The sequence below is a fragment of the Scyliorhinus torazame genome, chromosome 5 (genome assembly GCF_047496885.1).
Source record: "Scyliorhinus torazame isolate Kashiwa2021f chromosome 5, sScyTor2.1, whole genome shotgun sequence".
Classification (NCBI taxonomy): domain Eukaryota; kingdom Metazoa; phylum Chordata; class Chondrichthyes; order Carcharhiniformes; family Scyliorhinidae; genus Scyliorhinus; species Scyliorhinus torazame.
The window spans coordinates 90,090,545-90,101,736 of NC_092711.1; the positions used below are offsets into that span (position 1 = coordinate 90,090,545).

At 46.0% G+C, this 11,192-nt stretch overlaps 1 long non-coding RNA gene across 1 annotated transcript; it reads left to right on the forward strand.

Annotated features, from left to right (window-relative positions):
- Window positions 1-3,823: 3,823 nt before the first annotated feature.
- Window positions 3,824-10,218, forward strand: LOC140418902 (uncharacterized). Its single transcript, XR_011945404.1, has 3 exons — window positions 3,824-4,020; window positions 5,919-6,089; window positions 7,027-10,218. It is a non-coding gene; the product is annotated as an uncharacterized lncRNA (long non-coding RNA).
- The last annotated feature ends 974 nt before the right edge of the window (window positions 10,219-11,192 follow it).

Below are 11,192 nucleotides of genomic sequence, written 5' to 3' on the forward strand. Positions count from 1 at the left end.
ACAGACACAAAAGATAAAGAACAAACACAAACGGCAGGCAATGGCGGCACGGTGGCATAGTGGTTAGCACTGCTGCCTCACGCCACCATGAACCTGGGGTTGATCCCGCTCCTGGGTCTCTGTCCCAGTGGAGTTTCTCCGTGACCCGTGGGTCTCACCCCACAACCCAAAGATGTGCAGGGGAGGTGGATTGGTCACGCTAACTTGCCCCTTACTTGGAAGAAACAAGTCACAGAGATCGATTTCTGAGTGTCACAAACTCAACAGTAGATATGCAATGACAAATATATTAAAGAATGAATTAGCAGCGGGAGAAAATGAAGCGAGAATATTAAAAATATATCCTGGATTAATAAACAATCTGATTATATTTATTTGCTCTATCCTCGAAGATACCACAGACCACACCTGGACTGAAGACTATGAGGATGATAACGGGAACATCTGGACAACCGCTTCCACATTCATCACCCTGTTCATCCTGAGCATTTCCTACAGCGCTGCAGTCACTCTGGTGAAGGTGAGAAGATTCAATCCACTCACACTTCAAACTGACAGAAGCCGTTTCAAAAATCTCTAAATGTTTGATTGATTAAAAACTCTAACATCAATGTCCCAGATCATAAACATCTGCTTCGTCATTTTCTCTCTCTTTTACAGATCAAATGATCGGTTGACTTTCGGACGCTGTAGATTTTCCTCAACTGTTTATTGTGATGTGCGTGTGACAGAAATACAATATCTCCTCTTGGTGACTCTCACAGTAAAATTCTCTCAGTTTATTATTCTGCATCTGTAACTGAGACAATCATGGACAGTATTTCTGTTTTTCAGTTTGAAATGTACGAGGTAATTTTGGCTGTAATGTAATTGTAGCTAATAATTTCTCTCAATGTCATGTCTAAATAAGTAACTTATCTCGTACCTTATTTACAACAGTTGCCTTCCCTTTATGTTGAGCTCCTGTTCTCTCTTTCTGATGTCTGTTACAGTTGTACATACATTTGGCAGCTCAGAGGGCATGTGTTCTGTTCTCAGTGTGACCCTCAATCGTTATGTTCCCTTTTGTTAATTCAAAATAAGCTTTTCTGTAATATTTTCTCTGAAATTGTAATAAATATTGAATGAAAAATTAAGAAAATAAGACTTTGCCGAACTCCTTTCTCTAAGGTCCTTCGGGAGCGCTCCATTTCCCCGATTATATCGTTTTCTCCCCTTTCCCAGACAGATATTTCTCACCAGTCCTGTATGGGATGTTACTGAACTCATGGCCCCTCAGTGAAAGCGCCACTGCGCCACCAAGCGGCCCATCCGGGTAAAGCCAACTTCACCTTTGCCTTATTTTGGTAAACTCCAGAGACAGAATGCCAGCTAAAGAATTCCAGATTCACTGCCCTCTGAGAGAAGAAATGTCTCCTCATCTCTGTCCTAAATTTGAGATCCCTTACTCTGAGATTATGCCGTTTGGTCTTAGACTCTCCCACAAGAGGAAACAAGATGATTTTTCAGGCTGTATAACTGGTTAAAGCTCTTTCCACAGTCAGTTCACTGGGTCACCCCCACTCAGGTGTGTGTGTGTCTCGGGGCTTTTCCAGTCACACTGATGTTTGAAATCTCTTCCCACAGTCAGAACAGACAAGCACATTGACAGTTTGTGATATTTAGATCCTAATGAATTGAGTGACTGTCAGATCTCGATGTTATATTTGGTTCGAGTTGCCAGGCTGCCAATCCTCCCGTTCTAATGCCTGAAAAAGAAGTTTACAAAAATTATCATTTTTAGAATAGGATAGAAATTCACAACAGATCATTCTAGTTTCTATCGAACCTTCTTTCCTCTCTTGCTTTTCCCAAGCATGTGGTCCAGTCAAAATAAAAGACCCAAATCAGCTAGAAGTCCCAACAAAAGTGTTGGGAACCTTCCTAACTGAACCAGAATATTGTTCCCAGTGTCTCTGAAACAGCTGTCCGCTGAGGTGTCCACTGGTTGTGGAAGGTGTCAAACATTCTGGTGGATAGCGCATGCTCCCTCTGCAGGGCCACTGGGAATAGACAAGACCACAGAACAGCGGTCGGCAGCCAGAGTAACCACCCATCCGCCTCCATAATAATAATAATAATCTTTATTGTCACAAGTAGCCTTACATTACCACTGCAATGAAGTTACTGTGAAAAGTCCCTAGTCACCACACTCCGGCGCATATTTGGGTACATAGAGGGGGAATTCAGAATGTCCAATTCACCCAACAGCATGTCTTTCGGGACTTGTGGAAGGAAACCGGAGCACCCGGAGGAAACCCACAGGGAGAACTTGCAGACTCCACACAGACAGTGATCCAAGCTTGGCATCGAACCTGGGACCTTGGAGTTGTGAAGCAACAGTGCTAACAGTGCAGGGGCTGTTTAGCACAGGGCTAAATCACTGGCTTTGAAAGCAGACCAAGGCAGGCCAGCAGGGCGGTTCAATTCCAGTACCAGCCTCCCCGAACAGGTACTGGAATGTGGCGACTAGGGGCTTTTCACAGTAACTTCATTTGAAGCCTACTTGTGACAATAAGTGATTTTCATTTTAATTTCATTACCACTGTGCTACCGTGCCGCCCACACCACCCAGCTACAATGCACTGTTTTAATAAGACCCAAGAGTAGATTCAGGATGTCACGCTCAGCACAAGGATACTAGATATTATAGACTGTAAGATCCACAAACTTTGTCATGATGGCTGCAACTTAACAGGTTATTATGGACATTAAACTGTGGGTAATATTCGATTCTGTGACCAATATTTAATTAAACACGGTCCCGAATAAGGAAACTTTGCAGCCACCTGCGAAGTTTAAATGTCTCGTTGTGTCAGGATGAACCAGCATTTGAGGAGCATGAAATCTCTGGACTGTCGGTCTCCAAGAGCCATATTGAACACCGGAGAATGAGCTCGAATTTGGACAGAGATAAGCGTGAGTGAGCATCGTAAACTGCTATTGTATCGGGTGTTCTGGGTCTCAGAGTTTTAACCCTGCAGTTAATTGTCAGGGATGCAGTATAATAAACCCTGAACAAAGCAAATGTGTGTGTGAGAAGCACCTGACGCACCAGGAACCAGCTGAACCAGCAGAGCTGAATGTTTTCCAGTGCAGCCACAGTACTGTACTTATTCCAGCTTCCAAGTCCACCTGAGAACCAACCTCCGAGCTATTCATCGACAAGAAGCTTCAGAGACTCATGAGAATTATTTGTTTCTAAAAACGCTTCACTCCAACTAAAGGATTAGCTCAATAAGAAGACAACAGACCTGCAGCAATATAAAGACTGCAGTCTACATTCCATTTTCATCATTACAGCTTCAACTTGATCTGTATCTAATTTCTGTTTATGTGTCAGTGAGTGCGAATAAGACAGACTGAGATGTTCAAACATCCAGGGAAATTGTGTGACAATAAATAACCATCTTCGGTTTAAAAATCACCAGTCAGCCTGCTGCTGAAATGTATTTTAAATAAAGAAAGATCACTCTGAGGGTAAGAAAATATCACACAAACATCCCGATAATGAACTGGAAAGGATCATGAAATGTAATCAAACGCTGTATAACAGCCTTCAGGTAACTATACAGAGGCTGCAGCCTCTCACACTGAATGTCTACGTGATCCACAGACACCTCCAGGCCACAAACATCAACTTCAGTTTGGGAGTGGGTGACATTTTTTGGAACCTGTTTACCAAAGACCAACTCTGCGGGCGCTAGGACCCGGCTGGAGAACAGAAACCTTCAGGCCCCGCCTACTAACTGTTGCATCGCCAAGACGCTAGCGCATGCGCTCTGCTTCCCCAAGATGGCGGCTGTGAACCAGGGCCTGGTCCCGGGAGAGAGCTGACCGGCGGTGATGTGACCTGAGGATCACCACACCTCAGGCAAGGGGCCAGGTTGGGAAGGCGGTGCCTTCAGGAATAACTGGGAAGGTGATGCTTGGTTAGTTGCTGCAGTCTGTGCAGTGAAGGTGCTGTCACAGTGGTGTGAGGTGAGGAAGTACAGGATTATCACCCAGCAATGATCAATTAAGGGGAATGTAAATCCAGCTCAGGCTGCTTTCAGATTGGAAAGGGAGCTGAGGTGTGTCCTCAGAGCTGGTGAGTGTTGAGGCTTTGGCAGTTTCTCTATAAAGTCCCTCTCTTTACAGCACGGATAGAGGCCCTTTGGCCCATTCATAATAATCTTTATTATTGTCACAAGTAGGCTTACATTAACACTGCAATGAAGTTACTGTGAAAATCCCCCAGTCGCCACACTCCGGCGCCTGTTCGGGCACACAGAGGGAGAATTCAGGATGTCCAATTCACCTACTAAGCTCATCGTTCGGGACTTGTGGGAGGAAACCGGAGCACCTGGAGGAAACCCATGCAGACACGGGGAGAATGAGCAGACTCCACACAGACAGAGAACCAAGCTCGGAATCGAACCTGGATCCCTGGTGCTGTGAAGCAGCAGTGCTAACCACTATGCTACCGTGCCGCCCAGTAAGTTTATTAGATTACTAGCTCTGGATGAATTGTGTCCCAGGATGCTGTTGGAGGCGAGTGAGAGATTGCAGAGACTCGGACCCAAAGTTTTAACCACAAATTAGGCCTGTTTTTGCTGGAATTTAGACATTTAAGGTGTGATCTAATTGATGTATTTAAGATATTAACAGGGAAAGACAAGATAGATAAAGATCAACTATTTCCACTGGTTGGCGATTCTAAAATTAGGCATCATTGTCTAAAAATTAGGGCTAGACCGTTCAGGAGAGATGTTCGGAAGAACATCTTCACACACAGGGTGGGAGAGGTTTGGAACTCTCTCCCACACACAGCAGGTGAAGCTGGATCAGTTGTTAAGTTTAAATCGGAGGTAGAGTTTTGTTAAGCAAAGATATTCAAGGATATGGAGTTAGGTCACAGATCAGCCATGATCTCACTAAATGGCAGGACAGATGCGAGGGGATGAATGGCCTACTCCTGTCCCTGTGTGTATTTCTGTGATTCTGAAATTCAGACAACGATACCATGATAGGGCGAAGAGTCCTGATTGGCACCTGAGTTAGTTCGAGCTGCAAACCATCCCTTCAGATCCTTGCCCTTCATGGATTTCATGAAGGCCAAGGTAATAGTTGGATTATTGAAAGACTTGACGGAGTTGTTGGATACCATTTTTCGGGTCTCAGGATAACGCACAACGTAATTCACGCCGCACAGCCTTGAGCTGCCTTTGAACCTCATCGAGGCCTCGACGCTTCGTTTGTGTTGCTGCCGAAATTCCTGGAAGAAGTAAATCCTCACTCCTTCCTGCAGCCAGGTTCCACCTCATCGTTCCCTCTCCAGGACATTCTCTCAAGTTGTGGAAGCGAATGATTACAGGCCTGGGATGAAAACTATCCCTCAGCCTCAAAGACCGATGCACCCTTTCTAATTTGGAACGCCCAGGCTTCACATCCAGCTCGAGAAAACGTGGCAGTCGATCCTCTAAGAACCTAACGGGAGTCTTACTCTCCACACTAAATGGACAGAAAATATCATAATTTATGGGCAGCACAGTAGCACAGTGGTAGATCCAGGGTCCCAGGTTCGATTCCCAGCTTGGGTCACTATCTGTGCGGAGTCTGCACATTCTCCCCGTGTCTGCATGGGTTTCCGCCGGGTGCTCAAGTTTCCTCGCACAGTCCAAAGATGTGCAGGTTCGGTGGATTGGCCACGATAAATTGCCCTTCGTGCCCAAATAAAAGGTTAGGTGGGGTTACGGGGATGGGGTGGAGGTATGGGCTTGGGTGGGGTGCTGTTTCCAAGGCGCAGACTCGATGGGCCGAGTGGCCTCCTTCACTGTAAATTCTATGATGACCATCTGACAGGCCAATGACTCAGATGTTCTTTCTCCGAACCTCAGTTCTCCAGGACCTCCGCCAGCCACTTGACTGGTTTTCAAAGGATTGAATTCGACGGAAGCATCTTGCTGAATGTTCAGGATTCTCTCCTCCGGACCATCGAGCCTCTCCATGGCGTTTTGGAGCTGGGCCTCATGAGCTCACAGATATTGAGTCAGCACACTCCGCCTCTGGTCAGTAACACGGATAATGTTGACAGTCATCATTTTTGCCGCCTCCCAGAGAGCCCCAGAGAGCGTGGGGTCGAGAGACCTCCTAGCGGTCGAGAGACCTCCTGAGGGTCAGGCCGCCATGTTGAAAAGGCGGCTCCATTCCCACTGAATCCACCTGTGCTGTTTTATCAATACATTTCTTCACTTTTTCCAGCATAATCCTACCAATCCGAACCCTGAAATCTTCCAGGGACACGATAACAAATATGAATTCAAGGATTAGGTAGATGAGTGCCAGGCAATCAGGATAAGTGTCAGATTGTAGGTTAGTGGCACCAGAACCTGTGGAAAAGCAGCTACTCCCGCACCTGTACCGCATGCCTGACACCACCCCACTCCCAGTCAGAAATCTGATTGATGAGGATGTTGAGTGTTATGCGGAACTTGCAGGTAAATGGAGAGAAAGCTGAGATGAGAAGGGATTTCTTTACTCGACGATGTGGTGAAGATTTGGTATTCTCTATCCCCGAGGATTCTGGAGCTTCAGTCATCAAATATTTTCAAGACACAGACTGATCGGTTTCTAGATATTGAAGATGTCGAGGGATATGAGGGATAGTGTGGGAAAACGGTGCTGAGGTAGATTAGCCAATGGTCCCATTGAATGGATCAGGCTCGATGGGCCGAATGTTCGACTGCAGCTCATATTTGTTTTGATCTCCTGGACAGGAAGCTGTGAGCTTGGATTTGTTAATCAACCTGAATCAGCACTTTCAGGAGAATTAGGAGGGTCAATATGAGATACAGCAGAGTGAGATTGGAGGGAATGTGTGGTATGGACATTTACAGCTTTCGGGGAATAAGAGAGAGGAAAAAAAGTGACATAGAAACTAGAATTGTCTGTTCTGAGTTTCTATCCTGTACTGACAGTGATGAATTTTGGAAATTGTTTTTACAGGATATTAGACGAGGAGGAATTACAGACAGAAATCTCAAACATTACGTCTCGATCTGACAGTCACTTCTTTCCTTAGAACCTGGATATCATCGGGCTTTGAATCTAGAAGGAGAAATGTTTCCCCGAACAGTCAGCTAAATATTTCAACCATCAGTGTGACAGGAAAAGCACCGAGACCCACACAACACACACCCGAGTGAGAGTGTTCCAGTGAACTGACTGTGGAAACATCAGTGTGACTGGAAAAACACCAAGACCCACACAACACACACCCGAGTGGGGGTGTTCCAGTGAACTGACTGAGGAAAGAGCTTTAACCAGTGACACAATCTGAAAAACATCACAATATTCAGAGCGGGGAGGGACCGTACTCGTGTTGTGGACGAGGCTTCAACTGATTGTCCTGCCTGGAGAGACGTCAGGAGACCCAAAACATGGAGAAACCGTGGAAATGTGGGGACTGTGGGAAGGGATTCAAAGCCCCATCTCTGCTGGAGCTTCATCGACGCAGTCACACTGGAGAGAGGCCATTCAGCTGCTCTCAGTGTGGGAAGGGATTCACTCAGTTATCTCACCTGCAGACACACCAGCGAGTTCACACTGGGGAGAGGCCATTCACCTGCTCTCAGTGTGGGAAAGGATTTGCACATTTATCCACCCTGCAGACACACCAGCGAGTTCACACTGGGGAGAAGCCATTCACCTGCTCTCAGTGTGGGAAGGGATTCACTCGGTTATCTCACCTGCAGACACACCAGCGAGTTCACACTGGGGAGAGGCCATTCACCTGCTCTCAGTGTGGGAAGGGATTCACTCAGTTATCTCACCTGCAGATACACCAGCGAGTTCACACTGGGGAGAGGCCATTCACCTGCTCTCAGTGTGGGAAAGGATTTACTCTATTATCCAACCGGCGGAGACACCAGCGAGTTCACACTGGGGAGAGGCCATCCACTTCTCAATGTGAGACGTGATTGCATGTTTCATTGGACTTGCTGTGACACCAACAATTTCATAATCGATTACAGGGCTTGGATTCTGCTGTTATTGTTTCTGCTCTACACCCAGGACTGCATTTTGTTAATTCTGACAGGTGGTCAGTGGGATGGTCGGAGGGTTTCTTTATGCTGGACTGGCCGGTCTCACCACCTTGCCTCCAGTGGGCTGATTCTCTTTGAGCCTGGTTGCTAAAACCTGGCTTCAAAATTGCACAAGGATCACAGAGTGAAAGGATGTTTGGAAGTTTGAAGATATTTAGTTTCCATTTCTGTTTCAAACCCCCCAAAGCATGCCACGTTGCCATGGAGATGGGCCCTGGTGGTTACATGGTTACTTTGTTTAAGTTATCTGGATGTCCTTGACAGAAGGAAACTATCAGGTTATCAGCGTCAAGTTGCCTGAGGTGGACTGGGAAACTGATTGGTACAGTGAATACCTAATATTTAAGGAATTATTACATATTTATCAGGGGGTCGGTTAGCTCAGTTGGCTGCACGGCTGGTTTGTGTTGCAGAGCAAGGCCAACAAAGAGGATTCAACTCCCATACTGGCTGAGTTTATTCATGAAGGCCCCGCCTTCTCAACCAGGCCCCTTGCCTGAGCTGTGTTGACCCTCAGGTTAAATCACCTCCAGTCAGCTCTCTCTCTGTCAAAGGGAGAGCAGCCTATGGTCCTCTGGGATTTTTGCAACTTTTATTTCACATATACACAACAAATATAGATTCCTTTCAGGAACAAAAATCCAACAGGAAAAGTGATGCAACCGTGACTAACAAGAAAAGTTAAAGATTCCATGAGATCCATTAGAATTCAGCAAAGGAGGACCAAGAAACTGATGAGAGCAAACTGGCCAGAAACATAAAAACCGACTGGAAAAGCTTCTGCAGGAATGTGAAAAGGAAAAGATTAGCAAAGACCAGTGTGGGTCCATTTCAGGCAGAGACAGGAAAGTTTAGAATGGGGAATGAGGAAATGCAGAGAAACTAAACAATGTCTGTCTTCACAGAGGAAGATACAGAAATTGTCCCCAAAACACCAGAGAACCAAGGGACTGGTGGAGATGAGTATTGGTGAAGAAGTTGTACTGGAGAAATGAATGGGGTTATAGAACAATACAGCGCAGTACAGGCCCTTCGGTCCACGATGTTGCACCGAAACAAAAGCCATCTAACCTACACTATACCTTTATCATCCATATGTTTATCCAATAAACTTTTAAATGCCCTCAATGTTGGCGAGTTCACTACTGTAGCAGGTAGGGCATTCCACGGCCTCACTACTCTTTGCGTAAAGAACCTACCTCTGACCTCTGTCCTATATCTATTACCCCTCAGTTTAAAGCTATGTCCCCTCGTGCCAGCCATTTCCATCCGCGGGAGAAGGCTCTCACTGTCCACCCTATCCAACCCCCTGATCATTTTGTATGCCTCTATTAAGTCTCCTCTTAACCTTCTTCTCTCCAATGAAAACAACCTCAAGTCCATCAGCCTTTCCTCATAAGATTTTCCCTCCATACCAGGCAACATCCTGGTAAATCTCCTCTGCACCCGCTCCAAAGCCTCCACGTCCTTCCTATAATGCGGTGACCAGAACTGTACGCAATACTCCAAATGCGGCCGTACCAGAGTTCTGTACAGCTGCAACTTGACCTCCTGACTCCGGAACTCAATCCCTCTACCAATAAAGGCCAACACTCCATAGGCCTTCTTCACAACCCTATCAACCTGGGTGGCAACTTTCAGGGATCTATGCACATGGACACCTAGATCCCTCTGCTCATCCACACTTTCAAGAACTTTACCATTAGCCAAATATTCCACATTCCTGTTATTCCTTCCAAAGTGAATCACCTCACACTTCTCTACATTAAACTCCATTTGCCACCTCTCAGCCCAGCTCTGCAGCTTATCTATATCCCTCTGTAACCTGCTACATCCTTCCACACTATCGACAACACCACCGACTTTAGTATCATCTGCAAATTTACTCACCCACCCTTCTGCGCCTTCCTCTAGGTCATTGATAAAAATGACAAACAGCAACGGCCCCAGAACAGATCCTTGTGGTACTCCACTTGTGACTGAACTCCATTCTGAACATTTCCCATCAACCACCACCCTCTGTCTTCTTTCAGCTAGCCAATTTCTGATCCACATCTCTAAATCACCCTCAATCCCCAGCCTCCGTATTTTCTGCAATAGCCTACTGTGGGGAACCTTATCAAACGCTTTGCTGAAATCCATATACACCACATCAACTGCTCTACCCTCGTCTACCTGTTCAGTCACCTTCTCAAAGAACTCGATAAGGTTTGTGAGGCATGACCTACCCTTCACAAAGCCATGCTGACTATCCCTGATCATATTATTCCTATCTAAATGATTATAAATCTTGTCTCTTATAATCCCCTCCAAGACTTTACCCACTACAGACGTGAGGCTCACCGGTCTATAGTTGCCGGGGTTGTCTCTGCTTCCCTTTTTGAACAAAGGGACCACATTTGCTATCCTCCAGTCCTCTGGCACTATTCCTGTAGCCAATGATAACATAAAAATCAAAGCCAATGGTCCAGCAATCTCTTCCCTGGCCTCCCAGAGAATCCTAGGATAAATCCCATCAGGTCCCGGGGACTTATCTATTTTCAGCCTGTCCAGAATTGCCAACACCTCTTCCCTACGTACCTCAATGCCATCTAATCTATTTACCTGGAGCTCAGCATTCTCTTCCACAACATTATCTTTTTCCTGAGTGAATACTGACGAAAAATATTCATTTAGTATCTCGCCTATCTCTTCAGACTCTACACACAACTTCCCATCCCTGTCCTTGACTGGTCCTACTCTTTCCCTAGTCATTCGCTTATTCCTGACATACCTATAGAAAGCTTTTGGGTTTTCCTTGATCCTTCCTGCCAAATACTTCTCATGTCCCCTCCTTGCTCGTCTTAGCTCTCTCTTTAGATCCTTCCTAGCTACCTTGTAACTATCCATCGCCCCAACTGAAACTTCACACCTCATCTTCACATAGGCCTCCTTCTTCCTCTTAACAAGAGATTCCACTTCTTTGTTAAACCACGGTTCCCTCGCTCGGCACCTTCCTCCCTGTCTGACCGGTACATACTTATCAAGAACACGCAGTAGCTGATCCTTGAACAAGCTCCACTTATC